A 19188-nucleotide genomic window follows, 5' to 3' on the forward strand; every position below is an offset into this window, starting at 1 on the left:
GTTTTAATGAGATGATAGCTTGTTCAGGCTATCGTAGCCTGAAAATTCTCACCAATATTTATCTTCATTTTATTTTTATCCTGCGAATGAGGAACAAGATTCTGAAAGATTAGCTTGCTGTTTAGGATAAAGAAAGACTATTTCCATTAGTGTGAACAGCGGCATGTTCACAGCACTGACACTTACTGGCTTTTCTTTGACACGTTTAATTTCTCTGTAGTCAGACCATTTAGCCGGCAGATACCGGAAATTCAGCTGAAGAAGGCAGATTATCATTTGAAGGTATTTATTAGAAATCGGTGAAAAAAAGAGTGAAACCAACCGCTTCCGCAGCGAGCAGGGTTCGAACCTGCGCGGGGAGACCCCATTGGATTTCAAGTCCAACGCCTTAACCACTCGGCCATCGCTGCCACGGCGAAAAAGGGAAGGCGGAGACACTTTAGTGTTAAAACTGAGCACAGGCGCACCAGACACGCTAGTGGGCGGGGCCTACAATCTCCCGGAGGTCTGCTGTGAGAGGCGGTCGGGGCTCAAGTTGCAGGAGCTACCTCGTTAACGCGAAGAAATAATAAAATCTCCCTTAAGTAGTTTAAGTAAACGCCTTTAAGGGAGGATCTTAGAAATCCTTCCCTTCCATGTGCTTGGAAAATCGAAAATCGCCACTTAGCTTCCGGTCTCAGACCTGCTGTTTGCCCTCCCGCTTCCTCATTCGGTCACAGAGAGAGATCTGAAACAAATAACTCTCTCCTTCAGTGTTGCGGGCCCGCGCCCTGGAAAAGTTCTGCATCTTGGACTGGTTTGACCGCGGAGATCGCGTTTGAGCGCTCCTCTTTTTGCGGAATGATAGGGAGGAGTGCGGGCATGCATGAGCCCTCCGCAGCTGCCCCGGGGCTCGCCTCTCCCAGGCTCTTGCCCATGCAGTCTTTTCTCCCCATTGACCCCTTCGTTGCTGAGCCCTTCTGGAAGAAAATGTGCCCGATTGTGGCCTCAGTTTTCTCAGTTGACCGGGTGACTTGGGGATGCCTTGAGAACAGAGTTCTGCGAATTAGGTCTGCATTTTACCTTTAAATGCCATTAATTCCACCCCCACCCCCACTTGTTAAGTGTAGCTTCTGCACTGGGTACTTTAACTGCGTTATTTCGTTAAGGTTCTCAGAATCCGGTAGGTCTGTACCCTCCCTGGTTCTTACCTCAGAGAACTGAGGCGGGAATGTGGCCCAAGGGTTGGCGCTGGGAATCCCAGGGTGCATGCAAGCACCTCCTACTCGCGCACTGTGGCGTCCTACTACCCGAAAGTTCTGTCTGTTGAAGGAAGATCTTCAGAAAACCATAGGAGGCCTTTTATTACTTTAAATTTCTGAACCTGTTCAGGGAAACGTTACCATCTTTCTCATGGTAATTTCTCACAGAAATTTTCACAGATGCAGAAATTTTCCTGGGCGTGGGCCGGGATTTCATAGTAAGGCTGGAGAACGAATTCTTGCTCTTTGGAAGACCAGATGTTAAGTGACCTCAGTTGAAAGTTGTGTGAATTTTCTTGAGATATTTTTCCAGTACCTTTCTCATCTAAACTTTTAAAAAAATAATTTTTATTGGAGTATAGTTGCTTTACAATGTTGTGTTATTTTCTGCTGCATAGAAAAGTGAATCAGCCATACATATATCCACTCTTTGGCTTTCCTTCCCATTTAGGTCACTGCAGAGCACTGAGTGGAGTTCCCTAGGGTGTATACACACACATATATGCGCTACGTTCTCAATTTGTCGCACTGTCTTCTTCCCCACCCTCTTCATGCTCACATGTCTGTTTTCAACCTCTGTGTCTCTATTCCAATCCTGCAAACAGTTTCATTAGTACCATTTTTCTAGATTCCATACATATGGATCTTCCCGATGCAGGAATTGAACCTGCATCTCTGATGTCTCTTGATTGGAAAGTGGATTCTTTACCTCTAGTGCCGCCTGGGAAGCCCAGTGCATTAATATATAATATTTGTTTTTCTCTTTCTGATTGACTTCACTCTGTATGACAATCTCTAGGTCCATCCACATCTCCACAAAGGATCCAATTTTACTCATTTTTATGACCGAGTAATTAATATCCCACTGTATATAGGTACCACTTTATCCATTCTTCTGCTGATGAACATTTAGGTTGCTTCCATAATCTGGCTATTGGAAATAGTGCTTCAGCGAACCTTTGGGTGCATGTGTCATTTTGAATTATGATTTTCTCTGGGTATGTGCCAAGCAGAGGTATTGCTGGGTCATATGGTAGTTTCAGTTTTAGTTTTTTAAGGAACTTCCATAAAGTGGTTGTATCAGTTTACATTCCCACCAACAATGCAAGAAGGTTCTCTTTTCTCCACAACCTTTCCAGCATTGTCTGTAGATTTTTAAAATGATGGCCATTCTGACAGATGTGAAGTGGCATCTCATAGTAGTTTTGATTTGCATTTCTCTAATAATTAGTGATGCGATCCATGGGGTCGCAAAGAGTTGGACACGACTGAGAGAGTGAACTGAACTGAACTGAATAATTAGTGATGTTGAACATCTCTTCCCGTGTTTGTCGGCCATCTCCCTTAGCTAAGTGCTGCACTCAATATGCCACCAAACTTGGAAAATTCAGCAGTGGCCACAGGACTGGAAAAGGTCAGTTTTTATTCCAATCCCAAAGCAGGGCAATGCCAAAAAGTGTTCAAACTACTGCACAATTGCACTCATTTCACAAGCTAGAAAGGGAATACTCAAAATCCTTCAAGCTAGGCTTCAACGGTCCATGAACTGAGAACTTCCAGATATACAAGCTGGACTTAGAAAAGGCAGAGGAACCAGCGATCATCAACCAGTGATCAACTGCCGACATCTGTTGGATCTAGAAAAAGCAAGGGAATTCCAGAAAATCATCTACTTCTGCTTCATTGACTATGCTAAAGCTTTGGACTGTGTGGATTACAACAAGCTGAGGAAAATTCTTAAAGATATGGGAATACCAGACCACCTTACCTGCTTCCTGAGAAACCTGTAGACAGGTCAAGAAGCAACAGAGCTGAACATGGAACAACAGACTGGTTTCAAATTGGGAAAGGAGTACATCAAGCCTGTACATTGTCATCCTGCTTATTTAAGTTATATGCAGAGTACATCATGAGAAATGCCAGGCTGTGAATGAATGAATCACAAGCTGGAATCAAGACTGCTGGGAGAAATATCAATGACCTATGACACCACCATTATGGCAGAAAGCAAAGAGGAACTCGAGAGCCTTGTGATGAAGGTGAAAGAGGAGAGTCAAAAAGTTGACTTAAAACTCAACATTCAAAAAACTAATATCATGGCATCCAGTCCCATCATCTCATGGCAAATAGATGGGGAAACAATGGAAACAGTGACTTTTTCTTGAGCTCCAAAATCTCTGTGGATGGTGACTGCGGCCATGAGGTCCAATGATGCTTGCTCCTTGGAAGAAAAGCTATTACAAATATAGACAGCATATTAAAAAGCAGAAACATCACTTTGCTGACAAAGGTCTGTCTAGTCAAAGCTATGGTTTTTCCAGTTGTCATGTACAGATGTGAAAAATTTGGACCATTAAGAAGGCTGAGCACCAAAGAATAGATGCTTTCAAACTGTGGTGCTGGAGAAGACTCTTGAGAGTCCCTTGGGCAGCAAGGAGATCAAACCTGTAAATCCTAAAGGAAATCAGTCCTGAATATTCATTGAAAGGACTGATGCTGAAGCTGAAGCTCCAATACTTTGACCACTTGATGTGAAGAGCTGACTTATTGGAAAAGACCCTGATGCTGGGAAGGATTGAAGGCAGGAGGTGAAGGGGATGACAGTGGAAGAGATGATTGGATAGCATCATTGATTCAATGCATATGAGTTTGAGCAAACTCTGGCAGATGGTGAAGGTCAGGGAAGCCTGGCATGCTGCAGTCCATGGGGTTGTAGGGTCGGACACAACAGAGTGACAGAACAACAGCTTAACTAAAACAAGGTACTAAGTGTCTCAGTTCAGTTCAGTTCAGTTGCTCAGTCGTTTCCGACTCTTTGCGACCCCATGAATTGCAGCACGCCAGGCCTCCCTGTCCATCACCAACTCCCGGAGTTCACTCAAACTCATGTCCATTGAGTCAGTGATGCCATCCAGCCATCTCATCCTCTGTTGTCCCCTTCTCTTCCTGCACCCAATCCCTCCCAGCATCAGAGTCTTTTCCAGTGAGTCATGAGGTGGCCAAAGTAGTGGAGTTTCAGCTTCAGCATAAATCCCTCCAATGAACACCCAGGACTGATCTCCTTTAGTTTAAATCTATTTAATTGTGGATGACTCATTGGAAAAGACTCTGATGCTGAGAGGGATTGGGGGCAGGAGGAGAAGGGGACGACCCAGGATGAGATGGCTGGATGGCATCACAGACTCGATGGACGTGAGTCTGAGTGAGCTCTGGGAGATGGTGATGGACAGGGAGGCCTGGTGTGCTGTGATTCATGGGGTCGCAAAGAGTCGGACATGACTGAGCGACTGAACTGAACTGAACTGAACTGAATTGTGGATGAGGAGCAAAATACTTGAGAATTGTAAGAATAAGTTTTATCTAATTTGAGATTTTGCTTTTAAAAATTTTATCTTTTTGTTTGATTTTAATTTGGCAGAGCTATGTGGGTGGTCTCAGTTTCTTTATGAACACTATATGAGAGCAAAATTATTCTGATATTTCCAGGCATAACTTTTATCATGTATATTAACATTTACTTTTGTATCATGTATGCACATGTACTTTTATCATGTATATTAACATTTATATTGACGTTTGCTTTTCTACTAGACACTATCCAAGAAGAAATAAAGCTTTGTCTTTATATCTCTTATATTCTATGTGTGCTGAGATGATCTATAATTTTATCTTACTATTTATTGGTTATATATTGAAGTCTTTTTATTTATTTATTTATTTATTTATTTATTTATTTTTTACCACAAATAAGATCTTTTATTTGTCACCATTAAGAGTTTGCATTTTATCCCAATTCTTGGACTGGTGGCTCGTATCCATCAGCTCGTTCAACTTTAGCACCTGTCTCATCCCCGGTAGCTTTTCCAGAACTACTACCTTCACCATGTAGCTCCATGAGTTTTCCCAATTCAAATTTGGTCTTCTTCAGCATTTTTACTTTTCTAACGAAGACATCATGGAGTGGATAAATAGATTGGCAAGCCTTTTCTATGTCTTTTCCAATGCTATCTGGAATCAATTTATTGACCACCTCTTTCAAGTTATTTGTCTGCACCTCTCAGGTCATGATTTCCACCATCTTCTTGCAGATCTGGCGCACCTGCTGGTGCTGGGCCGTAAGAGGTCTTCCGAATCTGATTGTTGTGCTTTTTAGTAAAACCCACATAGAACAGACGAAGCAAGTAACCATCGGTAGTCTTGAGATCAACGTGAGCTTCAATCATGGTCTGCCATTTTTTGACCATGGAGCACGTTTTGCCACGGGTAAGATACATACCATGAAAGTTAGCCAGGCAGTTTTTGCCCTGAACATCCTCAGTAATTAGCTTGAATTTTCTAAATGCTACTTCATCATTCTGCAGATCAGCAAGACTCACTTCAAAAACACGACCTTTGAGGCCATCAGATACGATTTTGGTTCCTTGAGTTCTCGTGACCAGTGTTTTCCCAATATTCCTTATATTGAACATAGCTGGTGCTGTCACATCATACCAATCTTTTTTATAAAATGGGTCAACCACTTTCTTCTTGGCTCCCTCTTTGCCTCCTTTCGTAAGGCACTTGTTCTTGCCGACCGCCGTGGTGCCGCTCAGAGAGCCAAAAGTTGAAGTCTTTTAAAAATTCCTTTCTTCTGTGTCGTTGAATGATAATATTTATGGAAAATTCTTACTCTTCCCTAACTTCCCCTTTTAAGAATTTTCTTCACTTGCTTAAACACTTGACAGTAATGAGAGTTGATTATGGTTAAAATAGTTCAGTCAGAAATTCTACTGAGGGTTTTTGTGTGTTTGTGTAGACGAAAGGAATGCTGCAAAGGAAAAGAATATTACAAAATTAATGTGCATTTGATAAGAACAATTGTGAGTAATTTTTCTTTGAATCATTTAAAAAATGCAATACCCTAGGTTTAACATTATTTTGATGATTTTTCCTCTGAATTTTAATTTTCAGCTTCTTTGAGTTACTGTAGATTTTTAAAAAGCTTAAATTGCCTTTTAAAATGATTTATCATATTGCTAAAATGAGCCAGGAGGTCAAATTTATTATAGGTGTTATTTTTTAAAAGTGTGAATTTCTAAATTAGTTCTTTTCCAGCATTAGCTCTTTAGCCTTGCCATTTACTGCAGTGAGTGGCAAGTAACAGAAAAAAAATGAAATACATATGTTTCAACCCAATTATGATATGTTATCATTCAAGACAATAACATCATAAAAATTTGATTTTCAACTATGGACATTTTAGTTTATAAAGGTCCCCTGTGATTCTGGTTGCCTCCTACTCCATAGCACCCCCAGATTTTGTTCCTTTATGTGGTAGTTTTTATTAAGCTAATTTGTGTGTGGAAGGCAAATATTTGTGGCTTTCACTCGAAAACTTTCTTGATGCCACTTTCAGAAGCAGAATCCTGAGAGGGATAAGGCATATGTTTGGGAGCAGTGTGACATTTCTTTGTCCTTTTATAACAAATCAGAACTTAATTTGAATTATTTTGATGATCCCCCCAATTTTAATAAATCAGAATTTAAATGTTGGAATAACATTAGAGCTAGTCCAATCCTTTTATTTTCAGATAGGAACTGTGGCCCATGAGTGGTTGCCCAAGGTCACACATCTAATTAGTGGGCAGATCCAAGACTATAATCTGTTTTATTAGCCTACTTTGTTTACTAGATTTTGTTGCCCTCATGTTTTCTCTGTTAGTCTCTGGCTCAGTGACATGTAGCTCTAGAAGTGTGTGTACGGCAGTGTGCATGCATGCTCAATCGTGTCTGACTCTTTTCGACCCCATGGGCTGTAGCCTGCCAGTCTCCTCTATTCATGGGATTTTCCAGGCAAGAATATTGGAGTGGGATGCCATTTCCTTCTGCAGAGGATCTTCCCAACCCAGGGATCGAACCTGTATCTCTTGCATTGGGAGGGAGATTAGGGAGCCAACAATAGGGAAGAGTTGTGAGTTGAACACTGAAAGCCTATGAAATATCAGATACTGAATATATTGTGGTGGATAATTTTTGCTTTTCTTTTTTCCAGTATGCATCCTCCAAACTGATGATGACACTTCAATTGCGCTTTAGGAGGATGGATCCTCTCCCATTGGATGTGGACTTACTTCATCTGTTAGTCAAGGTATTCCATCCTGCTCTGGTTAAGGGGTAGGCATGGGACTTGGTTTTCTGTTGCTGAATAATAGGTTATCAGAAACTTAGTGGCATAAACAACATGGATTTATTATCTTATGTTTCCGTGGGTCAGATGTGTGGTCACGGGTTGACTGTGTCCTCTGCTTAGGGTCTCACCAGTTTTCAAGGTGCTGACTGAGACTTTGTTCTCAGTCTAAGGCTTGGGATCCTCTTCTAGGATCACTAGTTGTTGCCAGAATTCAGCTCCTGTGGTTTCAGGACTTTTTGGCCATCAGAGGAGGACCTTTCTTAGTTCCTAGAGGCTGCACACTTACCTTGCCATGTGGCCCTCTCTACAACATGGTAGTTGGGGTTTTCAAGGCCAGCAGGAGAAAACTGCTCTCTAGTTTACTACAGTAGAGTTTTATATAATATAATGTAATTCCTGCAGTGACTATTGCATCATACCACAGATCCTGCTCAAGTGAGGGGGATTATACAGGCTGTGTACAGTGTGGGCAGGGATCTGGGGAGCTATCTTTGAATTCTGTCCACCAGACAGCTCAAGCTGGGCCAATCAGACTCTCTCAGAATCCCTGTTCTTTCCATTATACAATTGTATTTTTATGGGCATCCTACACAGCACACAACCAACAAAGGTCCATCTAGTCAAAGCTATGGTTTTTCCAATAGTCATGTATGGATGTGAGAGTTGGACTGCAAAGAAAGCTGAGTGCTGAAGAATTGATGCTTTTGAACTGTGGTGTTGGAGAAGACTCTTGAGAGTCCCTTGGACTGCAAGGAGATCAAACCAGTCCATCTTAAAGGAAATCAGTGCTGAATATTCACTGGAAGGACTGATGCTGAAACTGAAACTCCAATACTTTGGCCTCCTGATGCGAAGAACCCTGATGCTGAGAAAGATTGAAGGCAAGAGGAGAAGGGAACAACAAAGGATGAGATGGCTGGATGACATCACCGACTCTATGGGACATGAGTTTGAGCAAGCTCTGGGAGGTGGTGATGGACAGGGAAGCCTGGCGTGCTGCAGTCCATGGGGTTGTAAAGAGTCGGACACGACTGAGCTACTGAATTGAATTGAACTCAGCACTGCACAGTACATATGGTAACCAATGATAGGTAATCAGAGTGTGGAAATTTTAACTTAGCTGCTTTTTGTGCTTTTGTACTTCATTTAAAAGGAAGAGAATTGGTAACAACTGCAGAGTTTAAGAGGCTTAGCCACCATTCAAGATTCTTGAATTTAATTCTATACTGATTGGAGAATAAACCTAGCTGTACATTTGTGACAACATATGTAAGGGGCTTAGTTCAGAATGGCCAAAAAATTTACTGATTTATTGGCAGCAAAACCCTGATGAAAATTTAGTTGTTAAATTACAGACATCTTGAAAAGTGATGTAAATAATTCTCTTGAAAATTATTCCTTTGCAAATGACTGTATTTTTGCATGTGTGTGTGCTCATTCGTGTCTGACTGAGTTTCTGTGGACTGTAGCTTACCAGGCTCCTCTGTTCATGGGATTTCCAAGGTTAAAGAATACTGGAGTGGGTTGCCATTTCCTCCTCCAGGGGCTCTTCCTAGGGATGGAACCTGTGTCTCTTGCATCTCCTGCATTGGCAGGCAGATTCTTTACCACTGAGCCACTTGGGAAGCCACCAACTGTGCTTTTAAAGTCTAAGCAATTAGTTGTGGATTGCTTTTTGATCATTAGATTGCTTATATGTATATATTTTAAAGAAGACTGGAGATATATCCTAGTAAGGACTAGAACAATTTGTTGGTAGGATTTTCCTACCTAATCAGTCCTCTAATGCCATGTCAACTAAGAAATAAAGTCAAGAACGATGGAATCCTCTTTTCTTGAAGGGTATGATGCTGGTATGATATTCAGTCTTGAGTTCTCAATAGTAGCACCTACTGATTTTGAAATAGCAGAGATCTAGATTTACTAAAGGCATCTTAGGTAAGGTAAAGGTAAGGTAAAGTCGCTCAGTTGTGTCTGACTCTTTGCGACCCCATGGGCTGTCCAGGCTCCTCTGTCCATGGGATTTTCCAGGCAATAGTACTGGAGTGGATTGCCATTTCCTTCTCCAGGGGATCTTCCCGACCCAGGGATCGAACCCGGGTCTCCCACATTGTAGACAGATGCTTAACCATCTGAGCCACCAGGGAAGACATCTTAGTATGCTTTTAAGTGCAATTAAATATCAAAAGGGCAGAATAAATTTATTAAGGATGAAATCTTCACCCAGCTTATTAATAAGAATTGAATTGCCTTATAAAACTCTCTGGACTGGCTCTCTATATAGAATTGATGGTACTGGGGTTTCCAAGTGGGATTTTTTTAAAAATTATTTTTTTAAATTTATTTTTAATTGGAGAGTAATTTCTTTACAATTTTGTGTTGGCTTCTGCCATACAACAGTGTGAATCAGTCATAAGCATACACATCTCCCCGCCCTCTTGAGTCTCTCTCCGACCGCCTACCCAGTCCTACCCTCCAGGTTGTTACTCCAAGTGGCTTTTATAAAGGCAACTGAAATTATGAACAGAGGTCATAAAAATAACTTTATGAATTATATAAAAATATAGCTATGATCACTGCATTATAGTTAAAATTGATTGGAAAACAACTCATAGACCAGTTTTCTTTTAACTTTAAGGAGTAAGGTAAGGTAAAGTTGCTCCGTTGTGTCCGACTCTTTATGACCCCATGGGCTGTAGCCTACCAGGCTCCTCTGTCCATGGGATTTTCAGGCAATAGTACTGGAGTGGATTGCCATTTCCTTCTCCAGGGGATCTTCCCGATCCAGGGATCAAACCCAGGTCTCCTACATTGTAGACAAATGCTTAACCGTCTGAGCCACCAGGGAAGTCCTAACTTTAAGGAATTATAACTTTAACATTGTCCTGGTTCTTTGTAAAAGAATGCTGTCTCTTACTAATTCTGATTTCTCTTTGGGGCTATTCAATTATAAGGGAAAATCAAGTGTTGACCTTAGGCAGCTTATATAAGCTTATGAATTAAATGTACAAATCTTTCTTCTAAAGCCATGTTTTGGGATTGTTAAACAGCAATACATAACTAAGAATTCAACCCCCCATGCCCATAACTAGATTCCTTTGCTCTCCTTTCCATGTTTCTATCAAATGTTTCCTGTTCACCCAGTATGTTGGAAAGTACCTACGATTCATGAAAATGCCTAACAGAGTGCTTAATTTTTAGTAGGTACTTGATACATGATAGTTCTCTTTTTATTATGAAAACAATGTAATAATGTTATAAAAAGTTTTAAGAAATAGAAAAAACCCTGACCCACTTAAGCCTTTTTTAGCATCTCTGCTTTATCTTTCCCCTTACACTTACATAGGTTTTTGCATAATTTTAATTGTGTATGTGACAATTTTTCTGCTTTTGTTTTATTGAGATAAATTCATATAACATAAAATTCCCAATTTTAACCATTAAAGTACATGTCAGGGGCTTCCAGTACATTCATTACGTGAAAGCATCAACATTATCTATTGGGCTAGCCAAAAAGTTCATTTGGGTTTTTCCACAATATCTTACTACAGAACATTTTCATCATCCTAGGAGGAAACCCTGTACCCATTAAGCAATCACTCCCTACTCTTTCACTCTTTCTGTTTCCTGGCAATTAATATGTTTCTGTCCCTATCAGTTCAGTTCATTTGAGTCGCTCAGTCGTGTCTGACTCTGCGACCCCATGGACTGCAGCACGCCAGGCTTCCCTGTCCACCACCAACTCCAGGAGCTTACTCAAACTCATGTCTATAGAGTCGGTGATGCCATCCAACCATCTCATCCTCTGTGATCCCCTTCTCCTCCTGCCCTCAATCTTTCTCAGCATCAGGGTTTTTTCCAGTAAGTCAGTTCTTCACATCAGGTGGCCGAAGTATTGGAGTTTCAGTTTCAGCATCAGTCCTTTCAGTGAATATTCAGGACTGATTTTCTTTAGGATGGACTGGTTTGATCTCCTTGCAGTCCAAGGGACTTTCAAGAGTCTTCTCTAACACCACAGCTCAAAAGCATCAATTCTTCGGGACTCAGCTTTCTTTATAGTCCAACTCTCACATCCATACATGACTACTGGAAAAACCATAGCTTTGTCTGGATGGACCTTTGTTGGCAAAGTAATGTCTTTGCTTTTTAATATGCTGTTGAGGTTGGTCATAAGCTTTCTTCCAAGGAGCAAGCGTCTTTTAATTTCATGGCTGCAGTCACCATCTGCAGTGATTTTGGAGCCCCCCTCCCAAATAAATTCTGTCACTGTTTCCACTGTTTCCCCATCTATTTGCCATGAAGTGATGGAACTGGCTGCCATGGTCTTAGATCTTTCTCTATAGGTTTGCCTATTCTGTACCTTGCATATAAATAGAATCATATGATATGTGGATTTTTGTGTCCAGCTGTTTTCACTTAGCATATCATTTTCAAGGTTATATGTGACTATACCATACATCACTATTTTTTAAGTTTTATGTGTGTTTTGACAGTAATTTTCTGTGTTGCCTTTAAAAGATTGTGACAAAATATGCATAACACAAAATATGCCATTTTAACTATTTTTAAGTGTACAATTCAGGATTCAGGGACACTGAATGCAATTACAGTGTTGTACCACCAACCATTATCCATTTCCAGAACCTTCTCATCATCCTGAATGGAAATTCTGTGCTTATTAAACAATAACTCCTGATTCCTCCCTCTCCTCCTCAGCTCTCGGTAACCTCCCTTAGGTAGAATCATACAGTATTTATCTTTTTGTGTCTGGCATATTTTACTTAATGTAATATGCTTTTGAACTGTGGTATTGGAGAAGACTCTTGAGAGTCCCTTAGACTGCAAGGAGATCCAACCAGTCCATCCTAAAGGAGATCAGTCCTGGGTGTTCATTGGAAGGACTGATACTCAAGCTGAAACTCCAATACTTTGGCCATCTGATGGGAAGAGCTGACTCATTTGAAAAGACCCTGATGCTGGGAAAGATTGAGGGCAGGAGGGGAAAGGAACAACAGAAGATGAGATGGTTGGATGGCATCACTGACTCAATGGACATGAGTTTGGGTAAGCTCCGGGAGGTGGTGATGGACAGGGAGGCCTGGCGTGCTGTGGTTCATGGGGTTGCAAAGAGTCGGACACAACTGAGTGACTGAACTGAACTGAACCACATTACATCTATTAAGATACAATAGTTTTTAAAATAGAAAATAAGTGTTGGCTAGTATGTAGAAAAATTGGAACCCCCATACATTACTGATGACAGTAATATGTAAAAGATAAAGTGTAAAATGATGCAGCCACTGCAAAACAGTTTGGCAGTTCCTCAAAGAGTTAAACATAAAATTACCCTATGACCCCACAATTCCACTCCCAGGTATCTACTCAAGAGAACTGCAAACAGATGTTCAAATTCTGTTGGGAGTTCACTCAGACTCACGTCCATCGAGTCAGTGATACCATCCAGCCATCTCATCCTCTGTTGTCCCCTTCTTCTCCTGCCCCCAGTCCATCCCAGGATCAGAGGCTTTTCCAATGAGTCAAGTCTTTGCATGAGGTGGCCAAAGTACTGGAGTTTCAGCTTCAGTATCATTCCCTCCAAAGAAATCCCAGGGCTGATCTCCTTCAGAGTGGACTGGTTGGATCTTCTTGCAGTCCAAGGGAGTCTCAAGAGTCTTCTCCAATACCACAGTTCAAAAGCATCAATTCTTCGGCACTCAGCCTTCTTCACAGTCCAACTCTCACATCCATACATGACCACAGGAAAAACCATAGCCTTGACTAGACGGACCTTTGTTGGCAAAGTAGTGTCTCTGCTTTTGAATATGCTATCTAGGTTGGTCATAACTTTCCTTCCAAGGAGTAAGTGTCTTTTAATTTCATGGCTGCAATCACCATCTGCAGTGATTTTGGAGCCCCCCAAAATAAAGTCTGACACTGTTTCCACTGTTTCCCCATCTATTTCCCACGAAGTGATGGCTCCAGATGCCATGATCTTTGTTTTCTGAATGTTGAGCTTTATGCCAGCTTTTTCACTCTCCTCTTTCACCTTCATCAAGAGGCTTTTTAGTTCCTCTTCACTTTCTGCCATAAGGGTGGTGTCATCTGCATATCTGAGGTTATTATATTTCTCCTGGCAATCTTGGTTCCAGCTTGTGCTTCTTCCAGCCCAGCGTTTCTCATGATGTACTCTGCATAGAAGTTAAATAAGCAGGGTGACAATATACAGCCTTGACACACTCCTTTTCCTATTTGGAATCAGTCTGTTGTTCCATGTCCAGTTCTAACTGTTGCTTCCTGACCTGCATATAGGTTTCTCAAGAGGCAGGTCAGGTGGTCTGGTATTCCCATCTCTTTCAGAATTTTCCACAGTTTATTGTGATCCACACAGTCAAAGGCATTGGCATAGTCAATAAAGCAGAAATAGGTGTTTTTCTGGAACTCTCTTGCTTTTTCACCTCACTGTAAATTAGATTTATATTTCCAAGAGTTTACTCATTGGCAAAGACTCTGATGCTGGGAGGGATTGGGGGCAGGAGGGGAAGGGGATGACCGAGGATGAGATGGCTGGATGGCATCACTGACTCGATGGACGTGAGTCTGAGTGAACTCTGGGAGTTGGTGATGGACAGCGAGGCCTGGCATGCTGTGATTCATGGGGTAGCAAAGAGTTGGACACGACTGAGCAACTTGACTGAACTGAACTGAATGACTAATGACTAAGAACTCTTTCCAATGTGTTTATAGGCCATTAGTATATCTCCTTTGAAAAAATGTCTATCTAAATCCTTTGCCTATTTTTTAAAATCAAGATTTAATTGATTTATAATATCATGTAGGTTTAAATATACCGTGTTTTGATTTTATACATTTGTATATTGCAATATGATTACCAATGCAGCATTAGGTTACACCTGTATCATGTCACATAATTATTATTTCATTTTTTATGGGAAGGATAATTAAGATCTAGTCTCTTTGAAATCTATAATACAGTGTGTTTCCTACAATCACTGTGTTGTACAGCAGATCTTTAGGACTTATTTATTGTCTAGTGGCAAGTTTGTTCCCTTAAATAACATCTCCCCAGTTTCCCTACCCCATAGCCCCTGGTAACCACCATTCTACTCTCTATTTTTATGAGTACAGCTTTAAAAGTATTCTACATATTGCTGACATCATACAGTATTTGTTTTTCTTTGTCTGAGAAAGATATTACTTAACATAATGCCCTCAAGGTCCATCTGTGTTGTCACAAATTCCTTTGCCTTTTTTGATCTAGATTTTTGTGGTTTGTTTGTTTTTTTTGGCTGTTGATTGACATAAGTTATAACTATGTCATATTGTCTGTTTCTGTCACTGTGGTTATTATTTTAATGGTTACATGATAGTCTGAGTAGATGTATTATATTTCTTTTTCTTATTCTTTTATCTCTCAATCTTCCAATTGAACATCACTTCCAGACTGTATATATTTTTTATCATATATCATATCATATCATTTATCATATATCATATATATGTATATATATTTTATCATATATACTCACTCTCAAATTTGAGGTATGTTCATACACCATGTTTCAAAGGGTCCTCTATAGAACACTTGTGCCAGGATTACCCAGGTCAGTTGTGTGTGTGTGTGCGTGTGCAAGGAGGGGGAATATTGAAAATTCACATTTCCGGGCCTTGTTCTAAGCCTTTTATACTAGAGTGTGTGGGGACATTGCTTGTCTTTATTTTTATTTTATTTTTTTGTGGGGACATTACTTGTCTTTAAAAACAATGGTATATATTATTCGGAAAAATACTTTGTATTGTTAATAAAGCTTCCCATTTATCCTATCTTAAAGATATTTCCATGCTGGTGGTTAGCCAGCTATGTCATCACGTTCACGTCCATATTGTAGGGCATTTAGATTATTTGTAGTTATTCATGGTTACAAACCGTGTTGCTTTCATCCTTGTAGTACATATGTCTTTAAATACTTGACAGGTTATTTCTTTGGGAAAAATCCCTAGATATGCAATTTCTGATTAAAAGTATGTATTTTAAAAAGGATGTTGGTACTTGTTGCCAAATTGTCCTTTAGAGTTGTTTTCCCAATTTGCATACACACTGGAAGTGTCTTGCTATCTGTTTCTCTGCACTCTTGACTTTCTTATGCCCAGTCTGATTATTCTCTTATATTTTGATAATAAGCAATAAATAGTTTCTCCTTGTTTTGATTAATTGACTGTTATGTGAATTATCCCTTTTGTGATAGGTAAAACCGTATTATTTTCTTCTGTTAAATTATTCACTTTTTCAGGATCAGATATGTTTTTGAATCTTTTATTTCTTCATATTTGTCTTTACTGGATGCTTGTCTTGGATAAGCACTCAATAAATTTTTATCTGTTTGATTTGAATCCCAGAAACAGGAGATTTTTCAGCTTTCACTTCCAGATTCAGAATGTATTATATGATTGTTAATGTTTCAGTCCCAATGACACACTGATTTTGACCATAGTCATAGTCCATCTTCACACAGTTCTTAAGTTCATTGTTTTTTTTAAAAAAAGGACAATTAATTTGAATTAATTAAAATGTAGAATTAATATTTGAACACAGGTTAAAGGAATTTTAATTGGCTAGAAAAAGAGAAAGGGAAAGAGTTATTTAATAAGGCTCAAGTCCATAAGTGGGTTTTACATAGTTGATAGAAGGCACTGACACTGCTTCTGGAAGAGTTTGAGTTGGACATAATAAAAACTATCCCAGTGTGTTTTTATTTTGTTATGAGACAAAATAAATTCCCTGGTGGAGGGTAAGTGTTTTCTGAAAATCTGTCTCCTTCTTAATGGTCCAGTTGCAGCCTTTTAACGGAAAGGGAAACTTTGAAGGGTACGGACTGTGGCTTGTTCTTTTGTGTTGTTTAAAGGGCAGCATCAAATTTCGGTTCTGGCCACCAGGAAGCTCCCCCAAATGTTCACTTATAAGTGTTATTAAAACGTCAGTGGCAATGTAATGGAATGGAGAAAATGGTGTTTTCCTGAATGTCTCTCAGGAAAAAAAGTAAATATGACAGGAAGCACTAAAATGCTTGGAATGATGGGGGTGGGGAGGGTGCTAATAATGGGATATTTGTGGGCAACATGCTCCAACAATGAGAGATGTTGCTAAACTATTACCTAAGGAAGATGTGTTCAGTTAGATACTTTCCAAGGAAGGTGGGTCCAATCTTCCTTTGCTGAGTGCTGAGTCAGGTCAGTTCATTCGCTCAGTCATGTCCAACTCTTTGCGACCCCATGGACAGCAGCAAGCCAGACATGCCTGTCGATTACCAACTCCTGGAGCTTGCTTAAACTCATGTCCATTGAGTCGGTGATGCCATCCAACCATCTTATATTCTGTTATCCCCTTCTCCTCCTGCCTTCAGTCTTTCCCAGCATCAGGGTCTTTTCCAGTGAATTAGTTCTACGCATCACGTGGCCAAAGTATTGGAGCTTCAGCTTCAGCATCAGTCCTTCCAATGAATGTTCAGGACTGATTTCCTTTAGGATGGACTGGTTTGATCTCTTTGCAGTCCAAGGGACTCTCAAGAGGCTTCTCCAACACCACTGTTCAAAAGCATTGATTCTTCAGCACTTAGTCTTCTTTATAGTCCAACTCTCACATCTATACATGACTCTGGAAAAACCATAGCTTTGACTTAGACAGACCATTGTCAGTAAAGTAATAGCTCTGCTTCTTAATATGCTGCCTAGGTTGGTCATAGCTTTTCCTTCAAGGAGCAAGCGTCTTTTAATTTCATGGCTGCAGTTACCATCTGCAGTAATTCTGGAGCCCAAGAAAATAAATTCTGTCACTCTTTCCACTGTTTTCCCATCTACTTGCCATGAAGTAATGGGATCGGATGCCATGATCTTCGTTTTTGTGAATGTTGAGTTTTTAAAATATAAATTTATTTATTTTAATTGGAGGTTAATTACTTTACAATATTGTATTGGTTTTGCCATACGTCAACATGAATCTGCCACAGGTATACACGTGTTCCCCATCCTGAACCCCCTCCCTCCTCCTTCCCCGTACCATCCCTCTGGGTCATCCCAGTGCACCAGCCCCAAGCATCCAGTATCATGCATCGAACCTGGACTGGTGATTCATTTCATACATGATATTATACATGTTGAGTTTTAAGCCAGCTTTTTGACTCTCCTCTTTCACCTTCATCAAGAAACTTTTTGGTTCCTCTTCACTTTCTTCCATGAGGGTGGTGTCATTTGCATATCTGAGGTTATTGATATTTCTCCTGGCAATCTTGATTCCAACTTCTGCTTTACCAAGCCTGGCATTTTTCATGATGCACTCTGCACATAAGTTAAATAAGCAAGGTGACAATATATAGCCTTGACATACTCCTTTTCCAATTTGGAGCCATGTTGTTTTTCTTTGACTAATTCTAACTGTGCTTCTTAACCTGCATACAGATTTCTCAGGAGGCAGGTAAGGTGGTCTGGTATTCCTATCTCTTTAAGAATTTTCCACAGTGTTGTGATCCACACAGTCAAAGGCTTTAGCATAGTCAATGAAGCAGAAGTAGATATTTTTCTGGAACTCTCTTGCTTTTTCTATGATCCAATGGATGCTGGCAATTTGATCTCTGGTTCCTCTGCCTTTTCTAAATCTAGCTGTAACATCTGGAAGTTCATGGTTCACATACTGTTGAAGTCTAGCTTGGAGAAGGTGAGTAGGAAGCACAAGTTTAGGGCAAGAATTGAATTGTTTTGAGCAATAGAAGAGAATATATACCATCTAAGTCCTTGTGGCCCTTCTCCAAACTGAGGACATCTTCTTCTCTAAATGTTGAATCAATGCATGGAGGTGGGATGTGGGTATGATCTAGGAATGGAGAGTAAGTTGAGAATGAGTGAGTGATAGAGAATTCCACTGTAGATATCTATTGTATTTGAAATGCCTTTGACACATTCAAATAGATTTATCATGATTTGAGCTGGTACTCTTTCAGGAAAAATAAAATCTTTTGAACTGAAAGTATAGTAGCAACTTTTCAAATAAAATTTTTATGGGCCATTTTATTTTTTAATCTGAACTTTTCCAAAACAGAACTTTACTGATTTTTAAATTAAAATTTTATTTTTGCTGTATTTATTTATTTATCTGGTTGGCTGTAATAGGTTTTATTTGCAACATGTAGGATCTTCTATCTTCATTGCAGCATACGGGGATTTTGTTTGTTTGTTTGTTTTTTCATTTGCAGATTGTAGGATCCTTTTAGTTGTGGCATGCGGTTCATGGGGTTGCAAAGAGGTGGACACAACTGAGAGACTGAACTGAACTGAACTGAACTGTGAACTCTTAATTGCATCATGTGAGATCTAGTTCCCTCACCAGGGATTGAACCCCAGTCCCTGCATTGAGAGAATGGAGTCTTAACCACTGGACCACCAGGGAAGTCCCTAAATTAAAAATTTAAATAGATGTATGTAATACAAGTACATGGGTAATTCATTACAATTCCTGCAGCATTATTATATTTTCATTTCAGGCAAGTACCTATATCACATACCTAGCCATTTACATTTTTTGGCTATGTATTGGGCAACATGGGACTGTGAACGTGCTATTATTCCTATCTCTGTGCATTTCTCCCATAAACACTGTTCCAAGTTTGGTCTGTTTGCTCTCTGATCATTTAGGAGCTGGACTTGTTTGCTTAACTGCATAATTTTAATGAAGTCTTGAGATGAAGAGAAGATAAGGGTGTGCTCAATTTG

The 19188-nt window shown here is 40.0% G+C and overlaps 1 non-coding gene and 1 pseudogene across 1 annotated transcript; both read right to left on the minus strand.

The window, feature by feature from the left end:
• Positions 1–328: 328 nt before the first annotated feature.
• Positions 329–410, minus strand: TRNAS-UGA (transfer RNA serine (anticodon UGA)). The gene has a single exon. It is a non-coding gene; the product is annotated as a tRNA-Ser (tRNA).
• Positions 411–5025: 4615 nt separating this feature from the next.
• On the minus strand, positions 5026–7704 carry LOC138087323 (small ribosomal subunit protein eS1 pseudogene; annotated as a pseudogene).
• Between the last annotated feature and the right edge of the window lie 11484 nt (positions 7705–19188).

Source organism: Capricornis sumatraensis, chromosome 10, assembly GCF_032405125.1.
Source record: "Capricornis sumatraensis isolate serow.1 chromosome 10, serow.2, whole genome shotgun sequence".
NCBI lineage: Eukaryota > Metazoa > Chordata > Mammalia > Artiodactyla > Bovidae > Capricornis > Capricornis sumatraensis.